The 16722-nt window shown below is 53.0% G+C and overlaps 1 protein-coding gene across 1 annotated transcript in view; it reads right to left on the minus strand.

The window, feature by feature from the left end:
* The window catches only part of RAP1GAP2 (RAP1 GTPase activating protein 2), a 214477-nt gene that overhangs the window by 188286 nt on the left and 9469 nt on the right, over positions 1–16722 (minus strand). The gene's annotated exons all lie outside the window — the stretch shown is intronic.

Genomic DNA, 16722 nt, shown 5'->3' on the forward strand with positions numbered 1-16722 from the left:
AACCACTGTCACCATCACCATCAGGGTCACAATCACCACCAATATCACCATCACTACCAGTGTCAGCATCACCATCAACGTTACTACCATCATTGCCACCATCACCACGGGCATCAGCATCAGTGTCACCACCACCCCCTGTGTCACCATCACCCTTAGTATCACCATCATGATCAGTTTCGCCACCACCCACCCCCTTGTCATCATCACCATCAGTGCCACCAAAATCACCACCACCTCCAGGATGCTTGAAACCCTGGAAAGTTCTTTCGGTCACCCCTGTCCAGCCAGCTCAGCTGTGCCACAAGCTTCCTATACACACGACTACTGGTGCCAGCAGGGGGAGGGGAGTGGTGTCAGGGGCCACGTGGTGATGATGCGGAGTTGCCCCAGCAATCACAGGTCAGTGTCAAGCCCTCGAGCCGGGGGTGGGATCCTTTCACTCTGAGTAAACTCCCAGCACCTTCTGATCTCAGTTCCCAACAGCAAAACAGCCACACCTGAGGCTCCTGGCCCAGGTCCCTCCCAGCTTCTCCCCCACACACCTCCTGGGCCCCTTCCTTGGGGCTTCCACAACTGGTCCCCAGGGGTCTCATTGGGCCCTGAACCCCCTCTGGAACGCAGACCCTCCTCCTCTCCCATTCAATCCACCAGATGGGGGAGGTTGGACCCAGGAGTCAGATCCCCACATTCTGCTGTAATATTTGTAACCCAGAGCAACCCAATTGTAATCCCTAACAACAAGCCCTTACATTTTGTATTTTCTCAAGAAAACTTTTTTAATTCTTACAACATCCCTGTGTTGTGGGTGAGGCAGAAATCCCTCACTTACACATGGGGAAACTGAGACCCAGAGAGGGGAAGTGGCCCATCTGAGTTCCTCAATAAGTCAAGGTGGAGCCAGGGCCAGAACCCAGACTCCTGGTGTGGCTCCCTCTCAACCCAACCACCACGCCACCCGCTGGCACTCTGGGTCACAGCAGCCTCTGTCCCAGCACCCACATCCACACCTACAGTCTGTCTGCAGTGTTCCCACGCTGGGGTGTGGCCCCAGGAGGGCAGGGCCTGTGGCCTTGGCAGGGCTGAGACAGTAGATAGGGCAGTGGCTGTGACCCTGGGCTTTTCCCCAAGTTCTCCTTGGTGCTTTCTCTCTCCTCCCTCCCCTGCCCCATCCCCTTCGCTCTCATCACCTTGTCCACCCCGATGCTAGTGGAGACCCACTCTGGCATCCAATGGACCTTTTAAGATACCACCCCCTGAGATTCCGTTCACTGTCTCGAGTGGACCAGGGCTCTAGGAATCTGTAATTTAACCCTCAACCACCTGCGATGTCCCCGCCCAGCTGACAGCATCCCCAGATGATGCCTACCCTAACCCTCCAACCCCACTAGGAAGCCCTACCATCCCCTCAAACTCAGTGGGCCCCCAACCAAATGCCTGTCATGGGCAAAACACTTCATTTAATCATTCCATAAGCATCTACAGAGCATGTACAATGTACCAAGCACGGGTCCTCTGTCTACTCCACACCTCCCAGAGAAAGGTGAGCCTCGGAGGACAGCATCCCACTGCCTGGGCCCTGCCCAGCAGGAATCCCAGCCCAGCCTCGCAAACCCATCCCTGACCAGGAAGCAAACTATGTGATTCAAACCCAGACCCCACACTCAGGACAGCAGCCCCTTGGCCCCGGGCGTCACGGAGGGCCCACTAGCAGGCACTAGGACACACTGTGCCACCCCTGGTATCATCTCATCTTCAGTGTTCCCATCTGCCCAACATGGAGCACCCATAACCCCTTCCTGCCAGAGGATGGATGGCAAAGAGCTTTCAAAGAGGAGGAAAAGAGAAATCAGAAGCTACATATATATGGGGGCAAATAATCAGCCAGAGGAACAGAGCCCATCTCTCGCCAGCCCCCAGTGCCTCCTCCTCTTCCCCTCAACTCTTATGCCCCCCATTAGCCCACCAGCTTCCACACCAGGACACCCCCCTGCCACCCTCCTCCCAGCAGTGGGAACCTTTTCGGTGACAACACCCCAGGCCCAGAAGCTGAAAGGAAACCGATAATGAAAACCACTAGACCCCGTTCTCCAGCTGAGGCGAAGCTGCCAGCAGCTGGTAATCAGAGACAAGCCTTTGACCTCAGTCTCCCCACTTTCTGGCCCCTGAGGAGGAAAGAGCCTCTCCCTTGTCCCAGACAGAAGCTTAGTGGCAAAAGGTGGCCCAGAGGGTCAGGCAAGAGGCTGGAGTGCAGGCCCAGCTGCTCAGGTAGGGATAAAGCTGGATTGGCTGCCCGGGGTGGGGGGGACCTCTCGAGACAGGTCTGCTCCCTTCTCTCACAGCTCACCCCTGCAGGGAGGGGGCAGCCCCAAGGTCCAGCGGGCCACAGACTCCCCCTGCCACAAAGTCACAAAGATGACACAGACAGGAGCATAACACACAGGCACAGAGAAGAGCACACTCAGGTACAGACCAGAGGTGCAGACTGGCACCTGCTCACAAATGCAAGGTACACATGTGGTCACACGCACAGGCACACCCACCCAGCCAGGCACACACCTCACACACAGCCACACAGACTGGCAGACACGCACACACACATTCATGATCATCATAGATGCACATACACATATACGGGAACACATGACAGAGACACACACATTCAACCACAGTCACACCATCACATTCATACTGGCTCCAGCTCAACCTTCTGGATTCCCTAGAAGATTATACCGAAGGACAGTGAGGAAAAGCTTAGTGTCTGATGCCCCCGCCAGGATCCTGCATCTCCATCCAGCCCAAGTATCACTGTCCCCCTACCGACCCAGGTCTCGGCACAACCTGAGCCCTCTGTTCCCACAGGCAGCCACAATGCTCAACAAGACTTCACGGCTAGTTTCGCTCCCACCCCTTCAACCACCCTCCCACCTGTCACCCACCATCCGAATCCCCCAAAGGAGACGCTGCGCTTCCTGCCAAACATAATGGTGGCTGCAGGGCCCCTGGTCCCAGCGATGTTCCCAGGGCTGTTGGCGAGAGGGCCGTGGTGCAGCAGGGTCAGCGGGCCACCAGCGTAGGGCGGAGCACCCAGCGTGGCACCTCCCCCATTGCCTGCCCCCCAACCTACATTTCCTGTGGGTGAGAAGGGGTGGGGTGGGAGGTGTGTCCTGCCCTCCAGGAGGCACCAAGACGGGCAGGAGAGGTTGCAAAGGGCAGCTTCCCCACGCCCAGAGGAACCCGCAGCTCCGGAAGGGGGTTGGCTGGCAGATTGCACCACAGCCCGAGTTGGCAGCACAGCCACACACAGCCCTGGCTTCCCAGAACCCAAAGGAGGCCCGAGGATTCCCACAACTGTGCCTGGGGGAGAGAGAGAGAGACCTGGCTAGAAGACTCAGGGAGCCCTGCAGACTGAGGCCCCTCACACCCACTTCCTGGGGCTGTCCAAGACGAAACCTTTGCCTTCTGCTCCACCATGGCTCAGCTCAGCACATGCCCGATAAAGCAGCCCACACACGTAATGACACTTGCACACATGTGGCACAGGATCCACAGGTACACATAGGTACATGCATGCTCACATACATGTCATTAGACACACACACACACATGCACACAGGTACTGCACACTCACGTGCAGGTTCATATAGACATTAACAGAGACACCTGCATGTACATCTCATATACCTACAACTCCCATACAGACACATGCTCACACTTGGATGCAGACACACGTGCTCACACACACATCAACATACACCCAGGCACACACTCAGGTTGCACACATGCCTACAAGGTGCATTCATATGTACACAGGCATAGGTACAGATCTATACTTCTCAGTGTCCAGACAGAGGTCAGCAGTGTCACGGGGCAGTGGTGGAGGTGGGAGGGGGCACCTTGTGCTCATGTGTTTGTCTTTCCAGCTGGAACTAAAGGCTAGCCCTCATCTCTGACATGCACGAGTGCTGACGATGCCAGGTACACAGCAGGTGCTCACTAATGACAGACCTTAGAGGGGTGCGACACATACACTACAACAGACTAGGGTAGGGAGGCACAGATGGGGTGCCACGCCCCTGCCCTGCCCCCAAGCAGTGGAGAAGGGGAAATAAAGCTGTGTGGCTGCCAGCATTGGCCTCCCTCGCTGGCCCACCCTCCCTGCAGCTTCCTGTTTGGGGCCTGCTGCCACCCCGAGAGTCAGATCTGTGCTGTGGTGTTGGAGGGCCACCCCCAGGTTGTGGACAAGGGATGCAGGCATTTCCATTTTCTTGACTCCTCTGCAGCAGGGAATACTCCAGGGGCCTCAGGCAGGACCCTGGATGGGCTGCAGGAGCAGCTTCAGGGTCTTCAGCAGTTCAGAGCTGGGGGGTGGAGAGCGTGGGGTCCTTTCCTCCAAGGCAGCTGGCTCTCAGCAGGAGCCTGGTGGTCCTCGGTTCAGGCTGCAACCTCCACCCCCGGCTTCACCAGGAAAGGAAGGATCATGTGGTTCACCATCTGGGGTTGTGTCTGACCGCTGGCTTCCCACTGGACGTCCACTCCACACCCAGACTTCTCACCCCGCTGCTCGCACCACACAGCCAGGAGATGCTGAACAGGTACTGTGGACACTTCGGGTCCTGCCTGTCCTGCAGCCATTTAGCCTCTTTCTGAACAAAACAGCTCTGTGCTCCATCCATCCCTAGGGGGAGCACCTGGGCATCCCCCCTCCTGGCCGCAGTGACAGGAGACCTAAGCCGACCCAATAAGACTCACTCCCAAAACACTTGCCCCCTCTTCTCCCTAGGGTCGCTAAACCACAGGATGGAAGCCTGGGGCTGTGGAGAGAACAGGAAAACGTAGCCAACCCAGAGGAAGGCAGTGGGGAGAATTGACGGAGACAGGGAACAAGACAAAGATCAGGTTTTAAGGACATGATCTGAGCTCCTGGATCCAGCTGTGCTGGAAGCCAGATCCACCCCTGGGTATATAAGAGCCGGTAAGACATCCCTTGAGTCCTAAAGCCAGTATGAGCTGAATTTCTCTCTCTCCATTGAGGAAGTCCCGACTAAGATAAAGGGCTTGAGAAGCAAAAGAGTGAAGGGAGAAACAGCCCATCAGCCACTCAGCCTGCTGCCTCACTGATGCCAACACCTACTCCCGGCCAGCCCCACGCTGGGCGCCGAGAGCACCAGGGTGAGCCAGATGCAGCTCTCAGCCTCGGCCCAGCTGTCATGTGGGTTACTAATAACAAAATTCCATTCACAAATTACTTACTTTTTTATCAGTTAGAGGGAGTTCATGGCAAGCCCACCACTGGAACACATCATTTGACTGCTCTCATGTGGGAGAGAAAGATGTGGGGTCACAGTCACTCCAAGCTGGGGCACTTCTGACCACTCATCTTATCTATTCTTATCTGTCCACGCATGTGACCATGTGTGCACGTTGTCCATCAACGTATTCTGGGGAAGACACAGCTGAGACACGCTCCTATGCAGGCCCTCACAGTCTACAAAGGGAAACAGCCAGGTAGAGGGCCACCTGGGTCAAGTGCCTGCAGACCCAGGAGGGACGCAGGCCCAGGCCCAAGCATCTGAAGGTCAGCAGGGCGGCCCCGGGACCAGGCAGGGAGGAACGTTGCAAGCATTTCAGCTGCTGCCACCCCGAGGCTGGATTCTCTCACCTGGGGTTCTGGTCCCTTGCATGGAAGCAACAAAAGACACAGAGTCACGGGACTCAGACACCTGGTCAGGGAGCGACAATGGCCCGTCTGCGTCAGCAGGGAGGGCACAGAACTCACAGCATCCTGGGCTTCCTCGAAGCACTGGGGTCCGGGAACCTTGGAGAGTCCAGAAGGAGTTTTGCAGCTCCTCGCCCCCCAGAGTGAGGGCCTGGAGAGAGAGAAGGGAGGTCCCCAGATGGCTTTTACTTTACTCTGTAAGCTCTGGAGGGAGGTGAGAGCCATTCCAGAGCCTCTCCCACTCTCCTCTCCTCGGCACTCAGCCTCCCAAGCTTCGGAGCCGTGTGACTTCCAGCAAGTTACTCAACCTCTCCAACCTCAGCTTCCTCCTCTACAACATGGGGTGGCTGCCACCAACCTCACAAGATTATAGATGCACGTACACACTCAGCACAGGGCTCCTGCAGTGTTACAGGAGCTGTTATAATTATTATTACGATTCCGCGCCTCCCTTGGTCCTGCTCAGCTTCCTGGAGCCCCTGCTCTGTCCCCTGGGTTCCTCTTCTCTGTGCGCGTGGACAGCAAGGGGTCCACGGGGTCTCTAGGAAGGACCACGAGTCAAGAGAAAAGAGAAGCACTCTGTGAGCCAGGGCCAGCCCTCCAGCCCTCCCCAAGCACAGCCCAGCTTCCTCCCAGACCTTGGCTGACTCAGCTTGCCAGGCGTCAGAATGGAGATGAGGGACAAGCTATGGGGACAGGGGAGCCAGGGGCAGTGCCTGTGTCTGCGAGTTTACTATGGGCCAGCGCTGACCTCACCGCTTAGCTTGTGTCAATCTCACAACCACCTCTGAGATGGCACCACTGATATCCCCACTTTACAAATGGGGAAACTGAGGCTCAGAGAGGTTTAAGGAACTTGACAAAATTTACCCAGCTCGATGGCGGCAGAGCGAGGTCTGGCTCCAGAGCCTAGGTTCTCAGCCACTATTCTGTACGATGATCTGCGTCGGGAGGCACCAATGACCAGATCAAACCTGCCCCACTGTCTCCGGAACCTACAGAAATCCACAATTCATGCAGTGCCCTTTTTACTGATGGGGAAACTAAGGCCCTGAAAGCAAAGCTCATCTCAACAGTCGGGAGAGAACAAGGATGATGTGGGAAAGAGCAAGGGCCCAAGTCTTCCCAACACCTGGCCAGACAGGCTCCTTCTCTCCCGAGGTTACTCCTCACCCCTTCTCCAGAGCCCACTTTGGGTCACCAAGTCACAAGGCCCTGCCCTCCCTGGTGGAGGCCTGTGGGTGTTCCTGATCCAGCTGAGGGGGCAAGTCCCAGCCAGAGCCCCAACCCCAGGGCAGAGCTTTAGAGGGACATGGAACCAAGAAAGCTGGCTGGGATCAGAGGAGGAGGCAGCCCAGGCCCTGCCAGCAGCCCCTCCATCGTGTCTGCAGGCCCATGGGGGCAGGAGGAAGAGAAAGACAGTATGGTTTCCTCTGCTTGGGCAGCTCTGTCCTCACAGCCACCAGTGGGAGCTGAAAGATGAGACATGCTCCTCTCCCAGGCATGGAGATGAGGCAGTTACAGGAAGCTCAGGAAACAGATGCCCCTCGAGAAGCAGGCACCAGATCCCTCGGCCTGGATCCTTCCCCCACTCCAGACAGCATGAGCTGGCACCAGCGCTGACCCCATGGGGCTTGGCCATCCTCCCAGCTCCACCACTGAATCACCTTGACCAGATCACGTACTCTTTTCAGGCTTCAGGTGAGCTTTCTTCAAAGGGGAGGCTAGATTAGCATCTGTTTCCTTTATGAGCCAGGTGAGGACAAAGGACAATGGCAGAGAAGGACACTCTGATCTACAGGAAAATAGGGTGCGATGCCATTCAGAGCCAGCAAACCCACATCGGTTAGGAATCCACGCGTTGGGATGGAGATAAAATGATATCTAACACTTGCGTTGTGATTTACAGCACTGATCACTTCCCCACACCACTGTGTCCGGGGATAGACTGAATGTGCCATTGCACAAGTTCTGAAAGCCAGACAACGACAAAAAAAATTGCAAGAGGCGTGCTCGTGAGAACTGGGTTCCAAGAGCAGGACTCTGACATATGATTGCACAATTTATTCTGATCTGTTCAGTAATGCCCGCCTAGCAAGAAAACTGCTAGCAATACATGGCTGTGGACTCCAGAAGCTACAAAATGTAGCAGAATTGAAGAAATTTTTAAACAATAATAAAGTATCACTTTTACCCATCAGATAGTAAAGGTTAACAAAAAAACCATAAAGTCAGTGTGAAGATATAAGGAAACAGGCACCCCCACCATTCGTGTGTAGATATTTGGCAATATCTATCAAATTTTAAACGCACATAATCTTTGTGCCGACAATTTTGTTTTTAGACATTTATTCCACAGGTACGCTCATCAAGTTGACAAGATCTATGCACACAGATGTTAATTATATCACTGTTTGTAATAGTAAATGCAAAAAATAACCTAAATGACCATCTTTTAACTACATTGTAGAACAAGCATACAATGCAATACTACGTAGCCACTGAAAAGGAGGAGACACAACTTATATGTGTTACTACATAAAGATAATCCTAAAAACTCAAGTAAGGGCCAGCCCAGTGGCGTAGTGGTTAAGTTTGCACGCTCCGCTTCAGCGGCCTGGGCTTCGCAGGTTCGGATCCCGGGCGCGGACTGACACACCGTTTGTCAAGCCACACTGTGGCGGCGTCCCATATAAAGTAGAGGAAGATGGACACAGATGTTAGCCCAGGGCCAGTCTTCCTCAGCAAAAAGAGGAGGATTGGCAACGGATGTTAGCTCAGGGCTGATCTTCATCACACACAAAAAAAAGAAAAAACAAAACTCAAGAAAAAAAAAGAGACACAGAGCAGCTCATATAGTAGGATCCTGTTAGTTTAAAGAAATACATAAATTCTTATATATGCCTAGACAATTTCTAGAAGGAAACATAAGCAATGGTCCAAAGCTGATTACCTCTGAAGAATGGGACTGGGATTGGAAACCTGGGAGGAGGGAATTTTCTCTTTATGTCCTTTTGTGCTGCTTGATGTTTTTTTTACCACCAACATTTTATCATTTAAAGAAAAAACGTTAAACATGTGGATGGTTTGCTCTTAAAGCAGCAGCAGCAGCAGCTACAAAGCCTCATTTCTTTAAAACCTTCTTAAACTATTTGGAGCTCAAACCGACCACTGATCCCAGTCCTGGGACCACCTCTCCTACCCTGGAGTGAAGTCCGTCTTGCCCCAGAAAGGGAGGACCAGGGTCTTTCTCTCACTGCCTGACTCCAGAAGGTTCTTCCATCCATTCTGCTTTTAAGCAAAGAGTTTGTGCTTCAATCTTAAGAAAACTCAGAGGAGATCAATATACAACTTTGCTGGAGGAAATTTGACAAAACAAATCAGAATCCTTACATGCATGCCAAGGAGGCTTCTAGAACACAGATCATGGCCTGTTTTTGGATCTGGGTGTTGGTTTTACATGGGTGTGGCAAGTTTGTGGAAATTCATCAACCTGTACACTTAAAATCTGTGCACTTCTCTATATGTATATCATGCTTCAATAAAAAGGGGGTTATTTGTGCGTGTGTGTGTGAGGAAGATCAGCCCTGAGCTAACATCCGTGCTAATCCTCCTCTTTTTACTGAGGAAGACCAGCTCTGAGCTAACATCTATTGCCAATCCTCCTCCTTTTTTTCCCCAAAGCCCCAGGAGATCGTTGTATGTCATAGCTGCACATCCTTCTAGTTGCTGATGTGGAACACGGCCTCAGCATGGCCGGAGAAGCGGTGCGTCGGTGCGCACCCGGATCCGAACCCGGGCCGCCAGTAGCGCGGCGCACGCACTTAACTACTAAGCCACAGGGCCGGCCCCAAAAGGGGGTTATTTTAATACACATGCCTTTTGACCTGGCAATTCCATTCCCAATTCCATGCCATCCCAAGGGGAAAAATTCAGAGCTGTGTGCCAAGTTGTACTTTTGAGGGTCTCCAGCACATTGTGGTCATAACTATGAAAGACTGGGAACAACCTAAATTTCCAACAGGGTAGGTTAAAGAAAGAAATACCTCCCAACAACACATTACATTGCAGCCAATACAAAGTGGGTGTGGAAGTGTATGTAATGACATGGGAAGACAGTCACCGTAAATTTCTAAATGGAAGGAAACAGGCTAAATAATCTGCTCAGGGCCATATTGCTCAGGGTGCAAGATGAAGGATCATGATTTTTTTCTTCTTTGTGTTGTTCTAAATTTTCTGAAATAAGCAATTCTTACTTTTATAATTGAAAAAACACAATAAATGCTATTTAAAATAATGACAAATAAAAGGAAGCAAAAGGAGACAAGAAAGCATTATAAAATAGTGTTAAAGAAGAGTGATTCTCAAATGTACTGGGCATGAGAACCCCCAGGGGTTTGAAAAGCACGGGTTCAAACCCCAGCCCTGCTGCTTGCCAGCAGTATGACCTTGGGCAAGTTCCTCAACCTCTCTGTGCCTCAGACCAGACTCCCGTCTATAAAATCAGGAGACTAATAGTACCTACCTCATATGGCTGTTGGGAGGGGTAAATGAGTTAATACGTGTTAAGCCTTCAGAGCAGGGACTGGCACAGACCTATTCACGTGTTAGTTAATGCAACTGCTAAAATTCTGATTCCATCATTCTGGGGTAGGACCAGGGAATCTGCATCTTTAACAAACTCCCCAGATGATTCTGATCCTGTGAGAAACACTGGATGAAATCCACTACAATACTCCCACTATCTTTGGTGGCCTTGGAGTTATTCGCAGGAAGGCCTGGGCACTAGGAGCCATCTGAAGCAGATTCTCACTAGAGGAGATCACAAAGTCAGCTCTTCGCTCTCCCTGCATCCAGCTGGGTCACTCCCAACCCTCTCCTCCTACGGCAGAGCCTCACCTGGGTACTTCCCTCACCAGGATGGGCCAGATGTGGGTATTGGCACCCTCTACAGGCAAGTTTGAGTAGTGCAAGAAGGAAGAGAGGGCATCTTCTTGCTTGTGTTTCTAGGATAGCAGCCATACTGCCCTCTGGCAAAAGGGATGGAGGGATGGGGGAATTCTCTGTGTTGCAGGAGATAAGCAACTGCCTGGTGTCAGAACACCAGCCCTGGTTCTGACATTAAATGTAGCTGTGGGGAAACCACTTAAACTCCCTCCGCCACAGTTTTTTTGTCTGCAAAAAATAACTGCAGCCATTTCTTGAGAATCTCCCACGAACCAGATGTGCCATGTTTTTTATTTCATTTACTCCTTACCACACCATGTCCTTTCTCCTGGTGAGGACGTGGAACCTCAGAGAGGTTAAAGGACTTGCCTAAGGTCACAGGGCTGGTAGGTGGTGGCGGCAGAATTCAAACCCTGAATCCCTGCTTTTTGGGGCTGGCCCAGTGGTGCAAGCGGTTAAGTGCGCGCGCTCCGCTGCGGCGGCCCGGGGTTCGCCGGTTCCGATCCCGGGCACACACCGACGCACCGCTTGGCAAGCCATGCTGTGGCGGCATCCCATATAAAGTGGAAGAAGATGGGCATGGATGTTAGCCCAGGGCCAGTCTTCCTCAGCAAAAAAAGAGGAGGATTGGCAGATGTTAGCTCAGAGCTGATCTCCTCACAAAAAATAATAATAATAAAATTTTTTTAAAAAGTATTTATAAAAAAAAAAGAGAATCCCTGCTTTTACCCATCCTCCATTCCTATCAGGAAGGCTCACTGCAGAGCAGGCCCCAAATGAGGGCAGCGCCAGATGTGTGATACCACCAGGATGGGCTCTGGTAACCCCGAGATCGATCCTTCCTGGGCCCCCTGCCAATGCCCAGCTGAGGAGCAGCCCCAACCTGGGCCAGGACGAGCAAGCCCTGAGATTCCTCCCCGAGGCCTAGCAATCTGGGCTGAGGAGTCGTACTTCTCCAGATGAACAGTGACTCAGGCTGAGGCAGGCGGGGGGACAGAGAAGAGGCCAGGAGCTCCCTCAGACAATTTTGTAGAAGGCCTGCAGCTCAAACACAGCATGTTCATGATTCATTTATCCTGATTTCCCTGGATAAAGATGGGGGTCCCAGTGAGGTCTGTCCTACCCCCAGGCCCAGAGGAATTCTGCTGGAGCCCCAGCCTCATGGCATCTCCATCAACCCCTGCCCCTTGCCCCTTTGGAGGGAGCAGGGCTGACTTAGAATGATCTAATAAACCAAGATAGAAAAGGCCGTCTCCACTCACAGTCCCCTCTTCTCTCCCCATTACTGTCCCCACCCTCAGAAGGGCTCTGCACTATAAGGAGCCTCCTGTATTACATTAGAGTGTGTGGGGAATTGGGGCTGGATCCTGTAGTTCAGTGAAAATCTGGACCAGAGCTTCCCCTGTGACCAGCGGAATCCATGGGTGGAAGTGTTGTCACTACTAAAGGAATAACCCAATGAGGTCCCTTCTGATGGTGTCCCATTTTACAGATGGGGAAATTGGGGCCCAGAGAGACTAAGTAATTTGCTCAAGGTCACACTCATAGTAAATAGCTGTGGCAGATTATATTTTCCAAAGATGGTCACATCATCCTGAGACAGGAACCGGCCTAACGGGATAAGGTCGTCTGCAAGGCCCCTGGCCTAACAAGACAAGGCCCCTAACCAGTTGATAAGCTAGGAGAATCAGATAGAGGCCACCAAGATCCACATTCCACAGCCTCGAGACTTTCCCAGGCTTACACATGCGCCCTAGCGCTCAGGAGTTGACTGAAAGTGACCCTAGCCCCATTACCATAGTAAAAATCACCCCCAAGGGTGGAGAGCTAGGATGTTAAAGATACATGCAACACACGTGGTGGCATGTCAAACAATAGCACAAGCGCAAGCACAACCCCGCCTCTACATGCCATGACAAGGCACTCCTCCCCAGCCTTTGCCTAATAAAAGCCCCACAACCCTGCTCCCTAACAAGTTGGTCACCTGCCCCTTTCCTTTCTGCACCAGCTCCCTTGTGCCTCCCTTGTGCACAAGCTAATAAACTTTTACTTTTCTACTCCCGTTTGTTGTCTCTCTTGATTTCTGTCCTGGGGGACAACAAGAACCCAATGCATGGGTAACAATCCCACAATATATGCCCCATCCCACATGCTCTTCTTCCCATGTGACATTAACGCCCTTCCATTAAGAGGTGGGGTCCATGTTCCCGCCCCGTGGATCCGTGTGGATCTGTGACTATGGCAGAAACAATGCTGCATCATTTCTAAGGCTAGGTAAGAAAAGGTGAAACAGCTTCTGCTTGGCTCTTTCTCGGGATTCTTGCCCCTTAACCCAGCCACCATGCTGGGGGAAGCCCAAACTAGCACAGACAGAGAGTGGCGCATGGAGAGGCCCGTGTGGCCAGGAGCTGAGACCTCAGGCAAACAGCCAGCATCAAATGCCAGACATGTAAGCAACTAAGCCTTCAGATAATTCCAGCCCCTAGACTTTGAGCCACTCCGGCTGACGATGGCAGGACAGACACAAGTATCCCCGCCAAGCCCTGCCCAAAGTGTAGACTCCTGAGCAAAATAAACGTCACCACTGTTTTAGGCCATAAGCTTCCAGGTGGTTCATTACACAGCATTAGATAATCAGAACAGTGGCAGAGCCGGAATGGGAACCAAGCAAGCCGGCTCCAGAGCCTGCCCTCCTGGCCACTCTGTCACCTGGTCCCTGTTGCGTGAGAGACAGTACAGAGCAGGAGTTTAGAGCTGGGGTCTGGAGTCAGATGTATCTTCATATATTCATTCATTCATTCATCAAATGTTTATTGCATCCTACCGTGTTCCAGCTAGTGCTGAGGATATTTCGGTGAACAAGACCCATCAATCCCTGCCCTGGAGGTTTGGGGGATGGGGAGGCAGAGGATAAAAGAGGGATAACTTTACACAGGTATTTACAATAGGGTGATAAGATCCAAAGGGGACTGAGTGGGTGGGGAGCCCTGCTTAGAGCGGATGACCTGGGACAGCCTCTCTGAAGGGGCGATGCAAGGATGAGATGGACCCAGCTTTGTGAAGAGTGGAGGGAACAGCAGCAAGTGTCAGGAACAGACCCAGGTTCACACCCCAGCTCCATTATTTACTAGCTGTGTGACCTTGTGCAAGTGTCCCAGCCTCTCTGAGCCTGCACTTCCTCATAAGACGGGGATGCTTTCAGGACCCACCTCATAGGATTTTTCTGAGAAGCCAACGAACTAATACACGTATAGTGTACAGTCCAGGGCCTGGTGTAGGAAATTTAAATGATTGTGGTGACAGGAATTATGCTGTGGCCATAGTCCCCAGTAGGATGCCCGAAGCCCCAGAGACCTCTCTGCTCCTTGTCAGAAACTGTGCCAGATGTTAGCTCAGGGCCAATCTTCCTCAGCAAAAAAAGAGGAAGATTGGCAACGGATGTTAGCTCATGGCCAATCTCCCTCACCAAAAAAAAAAAAAAAAGAAACTGTGCCAGCTACGGCTACCAAGGAAGAGAAGAGAGAATAAGGATAGTGGGGGTAGGGGAGCCTTCCCACTGCCGCACTGGTGCCCAAGCCACTGAGGATGGGACAAGTGCATGGGGGTGCACACACTTCCCTGAAGCATGCTTACATACAGCCCAGCTTCCCCCACCCCCTGCAGCATCCCTGACTCATCTCCTCAACCCTGGGCTCACCCACCCATCACCCTCCAAGCAGAGCTTGAAGGATGGGGCTGGAGATTGGACTGGGTGTCCCTCCCCAGGCCCCGCCCCAAGACCAGTGGGCACCCACACAGCCAGTGGGGGAGAAGCAACTTCCTCAAGACAGAGGGAGGGACAGCGACAGGAATCCCAGAGAGAGGGCAGAGGTGAGCACGGCAGAAGACTCAGGAGCCCCAGGGGGCCAGGAAGTCCTGCTGGGGTGAAGTATCATCCGCCATCCGACAGGCACACCCTCGAGGACCCTGGAGAGCGCCCGATGGGCGGCCAACACACATACCCAGAGAAAAGAACAAGCACAAGCCAGAGCACACAACAACGCACACACACAGACATGCTCAGAGGACCCACAGGTAACCACACACAGAGATGTGCAGATACGGCAATTCAGCAACACGCCCTCCGGGGACACACGTGCACAGATGTGTGCACACATACAGGTGTACGTACCTCATGTGCCTGACTGCCTGTCCCTCCCCTCCAGCTCTCGCTCACTACCAGTCATCTAATCAGCAGGGGCCCCCAGGTGCCCACGCTTGATGCCATCTGCTGACCCAGACCTGCCAGGGCCCAGCCAGCACACCCAGCATGACCCGGGAAGGAGTCTGACAGTCCTGGATGTGAACCAATGAAGGGCTGGGATAGTAGCTGGCCCTGAGAGCAAGCTCAAGTCCAGAACCCCAGCATGCCCAGGGCTGCGGGCTCAGCACAGCCTCAGTCTCAGGCCAGGTTCCCCAGAACACAATCCTTGCCATGGTGTCCCACCCGCCCAGGGAGCCCCTATAGCCACTTCACATCTTGAGCAGGTGGAGAGGAATCTCCTTACAAGTATTTGGAAGCCGTGAGGGGTTGTGGCAAACAGAGGAAAAAAAAAAAAAAACAGTGCAGCCTAGGAGACTGAGATCAGATATGATGCAGAACTTCCCACTAGAGAAGCACCAAAGCATTGACAGAGGTGTAGGCAAGAAGAGAGTGTCATCTGGCTCCATAAAGATGCACTCTTTAAAAGGAGAGGAGATGGATAGGCTGGCATTACTGATTTTATTTAATTTTTTTAACTAAACTTATTAAAAACAAAAGGAGTTCCAAATTGCAGAGGTCAGAGGAGTCTTTAAATGGCTGTAAATGAAGACAGTGGTGGCTGCACCTCCCCAGCCTAGACTGGGTGTGACCTGGCCTGAAGGCAGAGGGAGGGACACAGTGACCTTTGTATTGCCAGCCTGAGCTGCCCATGCAGGAGCAAGAGGCTGCTGGCCACCTTCCCCACTGTGGGACCTCTCCCTGAGGGGGGGGCACGTTGCTCAGAGATAAGAGAGGGTACGGAGACGAGGGCCACCATGGTACCATGGCAACAGGACTCGGTAGAGGCAAGTCGGCACCTTCTCCAACTGCCGCTCACAACAGGACCCAAGTGTTTGCAGACAGCACCTCCCCTGCCAAACGGGGTGGTGGCCCCGGAGGGGCAAGTAGACACATTGGGAAAATGGAGAATGAGGAGGCTTGTAGGTGCTGTACCCTGAAATAGACGGCCTGCCCCAGCTTATGCCCCAAGACCCCTCAACTAACACTCAACCACCGCCCCCCCTTCTCTCATAGCACCCCATCACTCTCCCACAGGCCAGCCTGTCCCCGCCACCCCAGACACCCCTAACCCCCAGGCACCAAGGCTGCCCACCTCAACCCACAGCCCTGGCTCCTCCATCATTCTTGGCCACCCTCTGCCAACCCGCTCTCCCCTCCCTTCCTGCTCTCTGTTTTCTCTCACCCTCCCCCGCCCTCCTGCCCTGTCCTCCCCGCTGACTGCGGCCCAGACCAATGCCCACGACCATCTGCCAGCTCCAAAAGCTAGTATCCGCTCTCCCGCCTCTCTTCCTTCAAGCACCCGCTTCCGAGCTGCCTGCTCTCCTCACCCCCTCTGCCCACCGCCGAGCTCCCATGTCCTCCTGCGAGAGGCACGTCTGAGCAGCCGGCCCAGGGGCAGGGCAGTGTCAGCCGCAATTCATAGACTGCGAAACAGAACCATTCAGGGGGTGCGAAACAGAACCATTCAAGGGGTCTAGGAGACTGGGCCATGGCTCCAGGGGGAGGCATCTGACGCTTGAGCCCCAGATTCTACAAGCAGGAGGGAGGTCTTTAGAGGTCTCCTAATGTAGCCTCCTCCTCCACTTAAGTGAATGACTATCCAACCTAGAATGTGCTGTCTTCCCAAATATACAAAAATACTTCACTTGTGGAGCACTTGCTATGGACCAATTACCATGTTCAAAAACTTAATAAATATCTTATTTAACACTCACAACCCCCAGAGAAGGAAACTGAGGCTCAGAGAAGTCAG

The sequence above is a fragment of the Ceratotherium simum genome, chromosome 16 (assembly GCF_057802395.1).
Source record: "Ceratotherium simum simum isolate JZ-2026a chromosome 16, ASM5780239v1, whole genome shotgun sequence".
Taxonomy (NCBI): domain Eukaryota; kingdom Metazoa; phylum Chordata; class Mammalia; order Perissodactyla; family Rhinocerotidae; genus Ceratotherium; species Ceratotherium simum.